General features: G+C 37.2%; 1 long non-coding RNA gene across 1 annotated transcript in view; it reads right to left on the bottom strand.

Moving 5' to 3' along the window:
* Positions 1-10841: 10841 nt before the first annotated feature.
* The window catches only part of LOC130149194 (uncharacterized), a 31385-nt gene continuing 26387 nt past the window's right edge, over positions 10842-15839 (bottom strand). Inside the window, exons 3-4 of the long non-coding RNA XR_008821829.1 lie at positions 14790-14877; positions 10842-13714 (exon numbers count right to left, since the gene is read on the bottom strand). This is a non-coding gene — a long non-coding RNA (uncharacterized LOC130149194). The remainder of the gene's footprint in view (positions 13715-14789; positions 14878-15839) is intronic.

The raw sequence follows: 15839 nt of genomic DNA, 5'->3' as shown, positions 1-15839 counted from the left end.
TAATTCTTTTATAAGAAATTTGTAGAGATCACTTAGTATGCAGTTATAGATCCAATTAGCATAATAGACAACTTTATATAGCACAGTAAAATGATCAGATTATTAAACAGCCATGCCAACCAAAGTAGTGGACTGATTTTCATTTCTCCTGATTTACCTCCTCAGTCAAATCTGTATTATTTGGTTTGGGGGGGTGGGGGTGGGGGGGGTGGGTGCTGGGGGGAAGCCTTGTTTCAGTTTATTGAATAGACTTGGAGTGATTAATTTTGAGTTAGTTGCGTAACAAAATTATTTTCTCCATATTGACACTTTGTTTCATCTGAGTTTTAGTTGGAAATTCTATGTCCCACTTTTACTTATGCTCATTTACATCTTTTATTGAGCATCATGCAATTCAGAATGATTTCTCTGTGCGTTACTTCAGCTATCATTCTCCAGGACTGGCGAACAAAGCCAGTCTGGAAGCACAGTTTATAGCAGCTCAAAGGCAGTTTGCTGACAGAGCAATGTAATTGATTCATGTATTTTGCAATTGTTTCCTCGAATTGACTCATAATTAAATGCATTGGCTTGGTTTAACAATATGGAAATATTCTAAATCAGATCAACGAAGTCAAAGCAAATCAGTACATTTACATTTTCCCTTTAGAAAATAAGAGGTATCTGAAAATAAATACTTTTTTCCTAGCAGAAAATTTCAATTGTGCAAAATTATAATTTCCAGTTGCAAAATTTGCTTTGGCAGAACACACTTGTGCACTTGAATACTACAGCCCTCTCAGTAGCCATATATATTATGACCTCTTTTATGTTAATTATTATTTAGTATGTTGATGATGATTATTTAGGAATTATCAGCCAGCACACTAAGGTTCTTTAGATCACAGTGCTCCTTCACAGTCATAGTCTACAGATACCAAGTTTGTGATGAATGTATGTGTGGATGTGTGTGTAAGAAACAAAGAGAAAGATAATGTCTTTGAAAATCTGACTTGCCTTTAGGTAGCACATTTCTGTCTTATTGACCTTTCTTGCTTCTTTGTGTACTAGTCTGGGAATTTTATCAAGTCAGTATTTTCCTGTACTTACTAAAATAGTGAAGTCTCAGAGCTTCATAAAACACAAATGCCATTGCAACTGAAAAATGGTAGAAATGGTATAAGAGGCAAAGAATTTCAAGTCCCAGTTCAAGTACCTATGTTTTATTTGCTCAAGGGTATGATGCTGTGAGAGAGGGAGGAAATAAGGGGGAAAGAACATTTACGACTTTAGGAAAGATTTTACTTCTTAATGATTCAACTGAGTTTTAGAAATACCACTGCAGGCTTATGAATTTTTGCAGGACTAGTTTCAGTCACCTTTATAAACATTATCCTTCTATTTACAGCACAGTGCAAGGTGTGCTAGATGAAGAACTATAGAAAAATTACTGTTCTTTTCCTATGGATTTGTTTGTTTGTTTCTTTGTTTTTGCTTCTTCCTTGTTTCTTCTTGTTTCACTCGTTTCTTCCTCACTTCAGAAAATGAGCCTTGTGTGCCTGTACCATGTGGCAGTCCATCTGTCCATGTGGCAATCCTCTGATAACCATTTCAAGCTAATTTCACCTAATAAGGAAGAAGAGGCCTAAAAGACATGAAGAAATTGCAAGCTTTATAAAGCTTGAAAAGGAAGAGGGGAAAATTGAGTACCTTTGCAGAAAGACAGACTTCTATGCACAAGATGTCTGAGAACATGAGATCAAAATATAATTTCAAAAAATCCACACGTGCAGCCCAGAGCTAATGACAGCACGTAGGCCTACCCAGTGCCTAGACAGTAGCTGTGTGGGCAACTAGAGATGTGGCAGAAACTGGAGGTACTACAGAACATTGGCAAGAAAGTGATGTGTCATGTAAGAGTTCAAGAATAGTTATAAAAAAGACAATGCAAAAATCTGTAAAAGGTCATGTTTTCTTCAGTCTCGTGCTCATGGAACAACTCATTAGCAATTTGCTAATTTCAGAGGAAAGCTCAATGGAGGATCCAGCTTTTAGTGTCATTCATACTGCTTTGTTAACTGAACAGGTTTCATTTTTTTCCATAGTTTTCAGAAAAAAAATTAGGAATGTACCAAACCAAGTCTCATTAAGTCCATTATACAAGAATAAAAGCAACTTTCATTATCCTTTGTATGGAATTGTGAAATTTCCTTCCCCTCGCAGTGACCATGCAATCAAGGACAGGAGAAAGCCCAAGAAGCACAACTCCTCTGAAAATGAAAAGAACATAAGAAGAGAGGTCTATGGGTATGGGAAGAAGAGGTTTAGTGCTTAACATGGGATGTAGAATCTGGGTTCGTTTTCCACATGACTTTGGACAGGTCAGAATTCTCTAAGTATCTGTCTCCTTTAGAATGGCAGCTAGTTACCCTATATCTGTGTATCTGTGAGGAGCCATGATTGAGGTACCCATCCCTAAAATCAGTATAATAGCATTTCTCTCTCACAGGAATTATGTAAAAAAAGTATGTTAATGATGATGAAGCAATCAGATATTGCTGTAATCAATGTCTTACATTGTATTTGGGATGGCTGATGCAGCCACTCCAGAGGTAAGCAACAAAGAACTGTGAAAGATGTTTTCCGTATAAAACTTTTTTTTTTTTGAAAACTACTGTTGGGTTTCCTCAGGAAAGACATGATCTGAGTCTCAGTCTGACACCATACATGCTTGAAAGCTATTATAGCCCAGTTTCCTGTTGGTAAGTGATTTCCCATGTCCCCTTCTCTTTGCAGTAGCTCAGGTGACCTCACTAGTTCTCCCAAGCTGTACTGCCATCTGCACAAAGCACCAGCTTTCTTCTGTGCCCTGCTGGTGTCTAGGCACCCAGAGGCTGGTTCAGGGCTGGGCACACATCGAATGGCTGGCAAGCACACGTGGGCTGGGTCCTTACCTGGCAGGCTAAGGAGGACACATACTTTTTTTTGTACCTCCTATAGAATCCTTTTTTTCACTGTGTATTATTGGTACTTCTCTCTTGCCATGTTTCTGAATTTCTAACCTTGAAGTTGAAATTCAAAAGCTAGTAAGGGAAGGCTCTTGTAGCCCAGCAGTCCCATAAATATATCACTGTCATTGCTACTAACAGGCTACAGGCTAGCAGAACTTGAACTGACTTTTTGGAGCCCCAGGATGGAGGCCCAGCAGCCTTTGTTTGAACTGGGACTGGCTGGACCTTTGTTTTAGCTTGTTTAGGTGTAACAGCAATTTTTCTATGTGGACAGGTTGCTATGCCTAATTAGTTTTATTTTTGCTTGTCTTTTGATGGTACAACCATAGTTTTTCTATAGATAGAGTAACAAGTAATTCCTCTGTGTAAAGGCAAATATTTACCACTCCAGCATAGTGATGTAGTGGTGGAGCAGCACAGGGATGGTATGATGGCACTGGGAACACAGGATGCAGTGTGGAGGATTGCAGGGATGGGGGTGGTAAGAAAGAGGTCACAGGATAGCACTGGAAACGTCAAGGATGTAGACAATTCATCAGTGGTAGGTTAAAGAAATGGGCATATAGATCTGGACAAAACTGGATTTAGGGGTCACAAAGTGAGGAAAGAAAACGTACCTAATATCTGTAAAACAGTTTACATACAAAATATGGCTGTAACATGATGATGCAGACATTAACAAAGAACAAGGTGCAAATCTTTGCCAGAAAACACAAAAACTGCCCAAAGTGAACCACAGTGAAGAAGAAACCATCAACAGGATACTTCCCTGGCAAAAGGAAATCCATCTAAAAGATGAAAAGAAAAAAAATCCATCACCATCACTCCTCCCAGCAAAGAACACAGGACACTGAACCTTTCCACGACCCACTGCTCCCTGCCCTCTTCGTGAGAAAGGCTGGACCCATTGATCCAGGACCCAGAAGGGCAGTGGGTGACTGTGCACAACAATCTGAAGTACTTTGTTATTGCCAGACCTATTTGTAGTAATCTTAATTTCTTTATTTTCTTCCCTTTTTTCTGCATTAATTAGATATAACAGTTCTTTTGATTATTCTTTTGAGGTTTCAATTATACCAACAATAAATTCTTGGCTTTACTTGTGAGGTGTGTTTCTTTTTTGCATTACAAGATTTTGAATTTAGCAGAGTAACAGACAAACAAGTACAATGATTACATAAATTCTCTTTGGATGCCAGGCTTAGAACTGAAATCCAATTGTATCAACAGAGTAAAATCCACTCTCTTCTCTATTTCTCTTTTATTTTCTTTTGGTCTTGATATAACTCTTTGCTACTTAAGTCTCTTGTCAAAAATCACAAGAGCTAAGCCTTCCTTTCACAGAATTAGTGTGGATACTTTCACATCAACAATCTAAATAGCAGCACTAATTCAGCAACAAAATAAGAGGCTGGTAGGTTACTATCATTTATTTAAAACTGAATTAAGGGAGATTTACTTCAAAATGTAAGAGAAACTTTCATATGAAAAGAATAATTGAGGTTGGAACAGATTAGGTCTGGAGGTTGTGGAAAAGCTTTGTAATTTGAATTTTTGAATTACAAGTGAACCAGGGTACTACAGATTAATAGTTCGAATGGAGCCAAGTCTGAGCTGGGGCAGCAGGATGGAATAGATGGCCTCTTCAATCCTCTTCCTGCTGTATTTTCTCTGATAATTCTATACGTAATGCATTAACTTTTATTTCCTAGTGGACACTTTTTCATTTGTTGCTGTGTCTCAGACTGAGGCTAGAAGGTGGTTTTTTGTTGTTGTTTTGTGGCACAGAACGTAGAAGAATGTGCAAAACCACAGTGCCAGATACAGCAACTATCTCCCTGAGTGAAAAGCAGCAGCTAATGCTTCTGTGAACATCTAAATCAACTAGCGACCCCTGTATGTATCATTTCATTTCATTTCATTTCATAGGACCTGATGGCTTTTTATGATTTCTTTGAGACTCAATATCCTCCTTGTAAAAATGACATAGAGAAAGAATTTAGTTAGGGAGTTTCTTTTGCAGTGCATATATGCTGATATTTGAGGGAGGATGTTATGGGATATTTGAGGAGTCTTGTTGGACTTCACGAGTCATATTACGGGGCATTTTAAGGGGATTGCAAGAATGTGCAGAACCTACTATGGGATGTTTAGGAAAAAGGACAAAGGTAGGGGCAGGGATCAAGGTGGATTGGGAGGAGCAGGCATGGAAACTGAAGATGAATTGGAACTAAAAGAGGGCAGGTCACAGGTAAGCAGGTCAGTACTGTTGTGTGGCCAAGCCCTATACCTGGCCTCTCCATTAAACTCTATTTCTACCTACCATGTGCAAGCACGCTCTCTGTCCTCTGTGTGTGTGCATATGTATGCTTGTGCACATGCTCTGCTACTGAACTTCAGGCTGGACCACCTAGCAAATACAAGGACAGCATCTGGACAGGCCCAAGGACTGAGCAGTTGACAGCATGAATAGAAGAATTCCAGTGATGGATCCAGTATATTTAGGGTTTAACTGTACTGGTGAAACAGCAAAAAAACAACCACAAAATGTCTGAGCACCCTATAGGCCTCACGTTAATCTTTCCCTGCACTGAATATAAGCACGAGTGTGGTCAAAGTACAGTATGCAAAGAAGCTTGTACAGTTACTAAAATTATGCGTAAACCAATAGAAACATGTTATATACTTCAGGTTTATGGCAATATCTTTAGTGTCACTACAGGCTCTACTTTGATCTGATTACAAAAGGCTTGAAATAGTATAAGAAAATACTTAAAATATGCTCAGTAAATCTATGGGAATAGGTTGTTACCTAGACAACTTGACTCACCTGCAGCGCTAAAACCAAACAAGGAGTCTCTCGCAGCTGGAAGAGCTGTGACTAATGAAAATTCTTAGGGACTTCTATTAAAATTGACACTTAAAATGTAGGTTCTAGATTTGAAACATGAAAACATGCCAAAAAAGAATGGTATGACCAGTGGGTAGATAAAGTAGTTTTAATATTCTATTTATAGAATTGATAGCTTTTCTTTGAAAAAATTTTGATGCTGTAAATTATATTTGCCTAGTATAACACTCTTTGTTTTCTGTTATTCTCACTTTGTCCTAAGACAAGGAAAATCCTAAACACCTTTTTGCAAGCTACATGCTATTTTGAAGTCCAGTGTTTTACACTTCACTTTTTGTGTAGACTGAAAAGTCAAAAATTTCTGTGAGAACAAAATATTCGTCCAGGGGGCAAGAGTGCCATGCAGACACAAAATGTGCATTATAAGGTATGAGGGGTCCCCCTGCTGGAATTTTACATTATTGCAGTCCTAAGATAAATGCACACGAAAGATCACACTCCATAGTTCAAGCTATTTCTGAAGCATGCTGCAAAAAAATTAAGAAATCTGCTAGTCTAGTTGCAGTAATTCTTAGAATGTTGCAATGTGCACCTGTATGGAAGACCATAACCCTTGTCACAGCCATTTCTGAGGAAAATATATCAGCCACATTCATGTACATTTAAGCTATTGCAGAGGCATCTAGATTTCAACTCCAAGGAGAAGTTATACAAGTTGTAGTACTTCTCAGCTACCATTTTCAAGGAATCCATGCAAGTTGAGCACCGAAGATATGCCAGTCAGAGACCTAGCATTTGGTCTTTAAGGGTGTTATAAAAGCCTATACAAAAACAGGCTCAACTTCCAAGTCTCCTTTCAAACTACTCAAAATCTTAATCTTAGAATTTCAACATTATGATGCTAAACCAAACAGTCCTTACAATAAAAGGGAAGAAACTTAGGAATGTATAAAATGGTCAAATAGCAATCATAACTGGAACACAGATGCGTAAGAACACGCAGTCTTCAGGAAAAATACAAGCAAAGTAAGGTAACATGGGTAAAGCTAATCTGTGTCAAAATAATTTTCTAAGCAAAATTGTAAGAGATTCTCCTGGCATAGTGCCACACACGAGATTTAAAATAGAAACAGAGATACCCTGCCCATAATGCTATTAAATAGAGTAATTCTGCTGGGAATTGTATCATGAAGGGAGGCAAGAAGACATAACAGAAAGAATAAACAAAAGTAGTCAAGTAAGTAAGATTGCTTATAAATAATAAATTAGTTTATTGAATTAGCTGAACTATGGACTTCAGCATTCTGAAGGTGGAGGTGTCTTGCAGTTTCTGATAATGGTAAGGAATGCACTAGCAGCGGATCCAGAAAAGCTGAGAGGTGCACAAGTGTTATAGCATGTGCTGTCCAGTGTCTGAGTAACACAGGTACGGCACAGAACTGACTGACTCCCTGTGATGAGTATCTGGCAGTATATATTGAATTAAAAAAAAAATGAAATAGTATGCATTTGAAGCAAAGATTCAAGAGGAATTCTTTAAACTGTTCTGTGCATATCTGAGTTCTTCCAGACAATGATAGTTCCTGAAGTGCTTCTCCACGAACACCTACTGATATAGAGCAATTCATGTATTCTCAAAGAATTTTTGTTGTAAAATAGGAACATCAGATTTCACCTGCATGTTTCAACAGACGAGGCTGAGGTTTTCCCTTTGTACGCATGGCCCATTCCATACATGTACAACAGCTTCAGTTTCATTTTCCTCATTTTATCGTGCCATTTCAGGGATAACCTGTTCTCCTTCAGCAACAATTTGTGGTTTTCTATTGTAATCTGACAAGTGTGATAAAATATCTTACAAGGTCTCATTTCCTGTTGGATACTGGCTGTTTTAGTCATTTCAGCATGCACAATTTATGCAGCAGAGATGAAGTGGAAAGAAGAGAAGAACAGAAAATCTGCTGGATGCAAACAAAAAGCCCTCACGAAAGATCTAGGCTTAACACCGTAATTCAGCACCACTTTGATGCCTTTTTAAGGAGTTGTTAACTTCACATCAACCTGTTATCAACAAAGGTTTGTTTCTAGGAGTGAGGAATGTGAGGAATGCATTTCTAGCATGTGGGGAATAGCTCTATTCTGCCAATGGTGAAGAAGATCTTGAGAAAATGCCATTTAAGCACTACCTGTTGTTTCAAAAAACATTTTGCCTGCTTCCTATTCAGCAAGAAAATGTCTTCTATTCCTTTTTTCTTTTTCAGTCTAAGACAGCTAGAGAAAAGATTTGTATTTAAGTTGAATTCTTTGCAGCAAAAAATAGCTTGGAGAAGTCTTTAGGTCAGTACTTATTACATCTAAGGTGTGCAACACAGGACTAGTTTAGAGAATAAGAAACCTTATTTCCTGGAGCATTTCACAAAATGTCAAAAGGAACATACTGCAGCAACAGTCTTGGCTGTTTACTGGGTAGTTCTTATCTGAACTATTATCAGTGTACCTGCTGAGGTTAACTGCCAGTTACTTCTTTTCCCACATACGTATAATATGAGTTTTGCAATATTCAAAAAGACTATTTCAAATTACGGTCCACTCCAGTCTATTAGACAAAATATATTCTTTATTAGACCCATTCAGAAATATTCCTAAAGTTATTAAAAAAAGGCAAAACCACACAACCCCAAAAAAACCCTAACAAACCCCTAAAAGATAGGGAAAATTAAGTTTTAAGTACCACTTTAGGAAAACACATATTTGACTTTTCTTACAGATTAGCGGTTACATATGTGGATGTAAAGCTATGTAGGACAGGATTGGTATGTCTTCCTAGAGAGCAAAAATTTTGAGATCTTGGCCTTCTAGGGTTAAAAATATCAAGTAAGAGCAGGAGAGATGCTCTGCCACAATAAACCATCAGTCATGGAGCCTGCTAATATCCCTGCACCTACAGGGCAAATGAATGCAGTTCTAAGGCATACTGGATCCTCAGCTGGCCTTTAATGCTCTTTTGGCTTCTGTGAATGCATTTTCCTCAAATGGGAACAGAAGTACAGAAACAGGAAGGGAAACGGTGTTGCCTCATCCCAGCACAGATTCACTTCTTGTTCGAACAAGGTTAGGGCATGCACTAAGAGGTAATAGCAAGTAATTACTCAGGTGTCTGAACACAGCCTAAAAGAAACAAGACCACAAGTTCCATGGAAGATTTATCCACTTGAAGTACAGAATAGGCCTTGTAAATACTAAAGCTTTTGCTTGTAAATTCAGCCTTGTAGTACTAGTTAATCTGACTTTTAATCTGACCTTTACTAAAACACATGGGACACTATTGCATTTTAATTCGTTAAATATAAAAATCAGAATATCCATAAGTGGTGAGATTCACGCCCTAATTCACTAGATCCAAATACAGACGAAAACTATTTCCTGACTGAAACTACTGTGCACTCCTCTGGAATGCATATTCTACCTTTAACATATTCAAAGAAGGGAAAACAGCTGCTATACAAAAGGGTATAGAGTGAATATTGGGAGCTGCAAGGTGAGACAAGTATGAAGATGAATCATCAGGAATGCTTTGCTGAGCCTTTGTAGCTGTATTCCCATTTATCTAGAGCACTCAAATGGCTAAAAGCACAACGACCATGTGACAGTTTCAGATGCTGGCAAATTGCCTTCAAAGTTAATCATTTGACCTCATATTCTGTAGCTCTCTCTGATTACACTGTTGGGCTTGCACATTCCCAAACCTTCAACTAAAGTCTCTTTCTCTGTGCTTTTGTAACTCATTCAATTAATTTTAATATCTCAGCAATGCTTCTGGCATGATGTTCCAAGGTAGCCTTTAGTCAAATTGGTGAAATTCAGTTTTGATACATGGGCTATGAGTGGAAAATTGGCTGGGCAGGCTCAGAGGGTTGCAATTAACAGGATAAAGGGCAACTGACAGTGAGGACCCAACAGTGTTCCTCAGGAGTCGGTGCTGGGGACAGTACTGTCGATGAAAGTCTTTTCTAATGACTTGAACAACTGAAGTGAATAAACTCCCAGCAGGTTTGCAGAGAATATCAAACTGGGGGGAAGGGGTCAGTACACTGGAGGGTGGCAAAATTTCATTCAGAGGAATTTCAATAGACTAGAGATATGGACTGATCTCAAGTTCAACAAAAGCACAAGGAAAGTCCTGTACTTTCCTGTAACCCCGCTCAGCTGCACACACTGAGTGCTCTGGCTAGAAAGCAGCTTTGCAAAATGGACCTGTGGTCCTGGTGGGCATGAAAATGAGGCAAGGTTGCACCCTTCCAGTGAAGAAAACATACTGGCCTCTATTAGCAAATGTGGCAAGTAGGTCTAGAGAAATGATTATTCCCCTTTATTCAGCACTTGTGAGAACCCACCTGGAGTACTTTGTTCAGTTTTGAGCTTTCCAGCACAAAAGATGATACTGTCATTTTTTTTGTACTGTCATTTTGTCATTTTTATGTACTGTCATACATCATTTACCGAACTCGGAGCAAGTTCAGCAAAAGGGTCACCAAGATTATTAGGGGCCTGGAGCACAAGATATATGAGTAGTGACTGAGAGAACTGGGTTTGTAATCCTGAAAGAAAGAAAACTAAAGGGAGATCTACAACCTCTTAAAGAGAGAGTATAGAGAAGATAGAGTCAAATTCCTTTTAGAGGTGCAGAGTGAAAGGGCAGTTGGCAATGGACACATATTGCAATAAAGGAAATTCTGACTAGTAAGAAAAAAACATTCACAATGAGGATAAAAAAAAAAAAAATTAAAATGTGTCCACAGAGGCTGTATCTCTTCATAATGGAGATACTAAAAACTCAGCCAAATGCACCCCTGTGAAACCTGCCCTAAGGCTGATCCTACTTTGAGCAGGGACTTGGACCAGATGACCTCCAGAGGTCTTCCCTCATCTGTTTTATTCTGTTAAGAAGACAGAGTCCTCTATAGGTTAATTTATTCCACCTCTTGCACAAGTCCCACTCTCTTCATTGCCTAGAGAAGCAGCATAGAAAACTGCTTCTATAACTGCTAACTTGTAGATGGTAAATATTACACAAAATAAATTCATCTTTCATCCAGGAAATTGCTCATAACAAAATCCCTACACAACTAGCTTTTTAGTTATTTAATCCCCAGAACAATTTATGAACTTAAAAGAGAAATCCTGGAGAAAAACAAACTAAACCTTACATGAGAAATATGAAGATTAAGAAAATGAAGTAGCAACAACTCCATAAAAATATACTTTCTTGTATACAAAATTCATTTCAGATATATGAACCCATAGGCTAAAAAAATTCAAAGCTAAACTCCTTAGTCTATATACTGAATATTATAAATGTGTTTCAGAACACTCAACAATGATTTCTTTAAACACCAGCTTTTGAATAGATCCATTAGGAGATGGCTTTGGCTAAAACCCTCAAACTCTTGACAGCTGAGATTGATCAAAGAAAACGATGATCAATTTGAGAATAATAGGTTTATTTTAACTGTTAAGGTGATCTTTTGGGGGGGCAACTAAATAAGATATGTTAAACAGACTGATACCATAAGTCTGGATCCTAGCCCAAAGCTACAATTGTAGCTGTTAGACATCATCTGAGCTACTCATTGTAGATTCCTTTTATATCAATAAACAAATAAACATTTCAAGACATCAATCCTGAGAGAGTGTCTAAGTGCCAATAAATCACGTTCTGGAGTTGCCAGTTTACCTTCACTGATTATTAAGGAAGCCTCAGATAACTAAGAGTAAGGGCATGTAACTGTTTTTGGTCAGGAGTGTGTTTCTAAAACAGATCTCCTGATCGTAAGTGAGGACAACGCCTTCATCTGCATCTCAGAGTCATCTTGCAGCCTGTGAACTGAATTCCTTGAGAAGAAAGTAAAGCAGAAGATGCATTCCAAGATCACAACTGAATACTTCTTTGATCATTATTTGACAACGAGATTACAGTAAATCAGGAATAACCCCTCAAAATTTGCATAGTGTAGATCTTCACTCAGAATTACTTGTTTTGGTTCTAGAGATTCATTCCTATTGTTACCATCATTTTCTAATTAAGACATACTCCATGACAGAATTTTAGACCAATATGTTTACAGAGATTAATCTCATTTTAGGAATCCAGTCACTAACAACTCATTCATGTTTAAGACCACTCATTTCACTATGGGGGTGCAGCTGATCTAGTTTTCAGAATCAGATGTCACTGAAGCTCTCAACTGATTTTGTGATTTAGAATGTGTCTACATTTATTGAAAAAAGAAGAAATATTGGCAAAAAAAGTTTTATCTGTAAATATTAAAGGATGTACAGAGGCCTTCTATTGACTTTTGGAAGGTCCCCAAGAATGTCATATTAATGTGGGTTTTAAGAGACAGTGGCTTCCCAGATGATCATTGGCAAAAGAGTTTTTTGGGGTTTTTTTTTTCCTTCTCAGGAGTTCTTAGTTCTCATGTTTCCCACTTTACGGGGAACTTGAAAACAAAGTAAGTTTCCTAAGACAGACAGTGCAGAAGACTATGATCTCTAACTCTGACTGTTCATCAGTAAGATCCTGTCCTATAGGCATGATAATAATTCTAGTGAACTATTAGACAAGTGATTAAGCTTCATTTCAGGATGGACCAGTCAATCATGTCTACCAGACTTGAAACAGTTTCAAAAGTTGCAGCCTCCTGGTATACAATTCAGATGAAAGTGAATGATAAATGAAATGACTGAATCAAAATAATTTTACCTGCTGGAAATCTCGTGGTGTATCACAGGAAACAGATGGCGGCAGAATTCACTGGTGAGACATTTAATAATTAATTTCCATATGACTTTGTTGTATGTTTATATTTAAATTACTGCTGATATATTTGTTAGCGTTTGCTTCAATTTTTCAGGGTTTATTCAAGTTCTGGTGTTCCTCTTAACTTCACTCCATCACAAATTTGTATAATAAACCAAGATAGCTACATTTAGTAAAGATGTACTAAGTTTTGTCATATGACATTATCATTTTAATCCAGCATCACATAATTTACAAATATATTTTTTGCTACTTTTAGTATCCAGTGGAAAATACACACAGCAATGGTGCTAGACTTTGTAAGTTTTTCTGTCAAACTGCAGAGGCCAGTGAGGTGGTGATGCAAAATCCTGTGCCTTTAGTAAACTAAAATCTACATGACATAGCCATGAATTTCAACTTGCAAGATCCCCCAAGCTCGACAATTGACAAACACATTAGTCCTACATGAAAGATAGCATTTTGGGATGCAGCCTGGAGACCAAGTTTGAAATTATGAGTACTGTGTAATACCACACCTTGCCACTATTTAAAAGATGTTCTCTGGGGTCTTGAATCCCTCCACCGACCAAATTAAGCAGCTGGCCTAAGGGTTACAAGTCTTTCTTCCATGCTACAAAGCCCAGTACTACCTACTGAGCTGGGCATATAGCAAGGAAATGGTCAGGGGTAAGACAGAAGGAAAAGAAACTACATATGTCAGACTTTATCTCCATGTAGAGTCATGAAGTGTGGGGTAGGTGTGAAATTTCCCAAGTCTCACTGTTATATCATCGTCAGAGAAGTTCCACTTACTGCCAGGAAACTCACTAATGGAATTCAGTGAGTTAAAAAATAAGAAATTAAAATCAACCCAATCCCAGTCTGGAATTTACAGGAATGCAGTGCACAAACAATTGTTCATTTAGTGAAATGGAACTATAAAACAAAACAAAAACTGAGCTGGGCATTAAAAAGCTTCTGCAAGTTATTGTAAAGTGAGGCATCTAATTTATAGGAAGGGTGGAGAGTATTTTCCAGCTGCTGGTTAAAGCGAAACCATTCAGTGCTGCTCTGGAAAAGGAAAATGAAAGTTAGGAATTGTACATCATGATTTTGCACAGTGAAAATCAAAGTCCGTTAGGCAACTTGAACTATCTAAAGCATAAGAAATTAGAAAGTTTGCTATATAAATTGTTTTAGCTATGTACATATAGGAAGATTGTATATAACTATCCATGTCACACTACTGACATTGCTTTCAAAGCCCATGGTAAAGCTGACTAAACATTTATTACACAGACATAAGTTTTCCTACTTGGAATTAAGGTTTGTGTGTTTTTTGTAAAAAAAATGGAAGCTTTTTCAACCTTGTTTGTTGGTTCTCTTACTACCTTGAGGCTGTTTTTATCAACAAGTTGTGACTTAATTTTTAAGACCTCATTTTCCTCTAGTTCAAAAAAAACCAATCACTATAAAAGTTTGGTTTAAAGAATTATAACAAATGCCACCCTCAAATCTTCTTGCAAATTAGGTTTTTTTCCCCTGTGTAGTAAATCAACAGTGCAACTAATATTTTTATGTATGTGCATATATTTATATACATACACATCAGTTTAGAATATCTCACAATTATATATTTACCATTTAAAATATCTTCCTGAATTCTGATAGCAGCAAGAATGAAAATGAAATCTCATTTTATCTTCAATTAAAAGACAGGTAAATCTGCTATTTCATGGTGCTTTGAAAGATTCTGGATTTGGGGAAAACGGTATTTGTAGTTAACTATGAAAATCATAAACCTTTAAAAATACCTAATAATTAAATGCTATTTCAATTACCTCTTCTAAAAAACTTGAACAACTTGGTGCTAAAAATTTAAACTCATTGAAAGTGCATTGGTTATATATTTTCTATTCAGAAATAAAAGTTTCATACTTTAAGTTTCTAGGTTGTGTGAAGTCAGGTATAGTTTTCCAAGGCTAGACTTTATAAAATGCCTTTCCAATGATGGTGCATTTTCCCATAAGTACCCCATTAAAAAAAAAAAAAAACCAAAACCAAAAAAAACCTAAACTTGTGATTGTTACTGCAAGTCAAGACAGAGCTCCTTAGTACGGACAATCTAAACGCAGACTATACATACCCTCTAAATGTCCATTTCTGGGAACTGAAAACAAACTGGCTTTATTCTGTCCACATTTGTTACCTCCTCTTCCCATTCAGTACAAGAACTGTAAAGAAACAGAAACTGCAGAGTGCTTGATATATGTACCAATTTTAAAAGTATCTTCTATAATTTTGCCATCTGCAAATGATTAACATTAAATTTCATGAAAATCTCATTAATTTAACTCAGTCTTGTTATACAATCCATGGGTGGAGGCAGTCCAAAACTCTTTAGTAACAGTTTCCAAACTACCTTGGTTCACTTACCACATTGTGAAAAATCTATTTTATCATACTAATGTACTTGCCTTGGGTGCATCACCCTTAATTTAAGCATACCTGCATAAGCGCCATAAACCTAAAATATGTTAATACAAATGAGGCCGGCACTGTTTGGATTAGGAGGCTGCACTGTCTAAAGCAGAGGAGAGTTCTGACCTTAGGTCTCCTGCATTCAGGTTGCAGGTTTATTCACTGGGTGTTATATAAATATGAGTCACTTGCTATGAATTTTTAAAGAAATGAGTCCTACGTTTTCCCAAAAAACATAATGAAGTTGCTGGTCTGCAGGGACTTTGAATTACACTGTATGGCAATAAAAATGAGGCATTTGGGTTTTACTCCATACTCAGATATTTTCTCAAATCTAGATAAAAATGGAAAACAGAAGCAGCAGTCATTGTAACAGAAACCATTTTAGATGTTTCCATACTCTTCTACTATGTTTTTATAGATGAAAAAAACCCTAATTTCTGGAGTTGTACGTGAGAACTGAGGACATTAAATTTTCATTGGAAAAAAACTTTTCATTTTATAATGTATTATCCATTCTTCCTGGTTGCCCCCCTTTCTTCTTTAATCTTCAAGCTTTCCCATGCAATAATTAGTAATTAACTATGAACTTCTAAAAGGCTGTGAGTCCCCTAGACATTTCCAGTGTCATTCACTGTATAAATGTCAGAAGTCATGTAATGAAATTTTCCTGCAGGTGGGTGGAATCTTGTGAATAATAGGAGTTTTTTCAGGG

Source organism: Falco biarmicus, chromosome 4 (assembly GCF_023638135.1).
Source record: "Falco biarmicus isolate bFalBia1 chromosome 4, bFalBia1.pri, whole genome shotgun sequence".
Lineage (NCBI taxonomy): Eukaryota > Metazoa > Chordata > Aves > Falconiformes > Falconidae > Falco > Falco biarmicus.
This window is presented reverse-complemented; position numbering and strand designations above follow the sequence as displayed.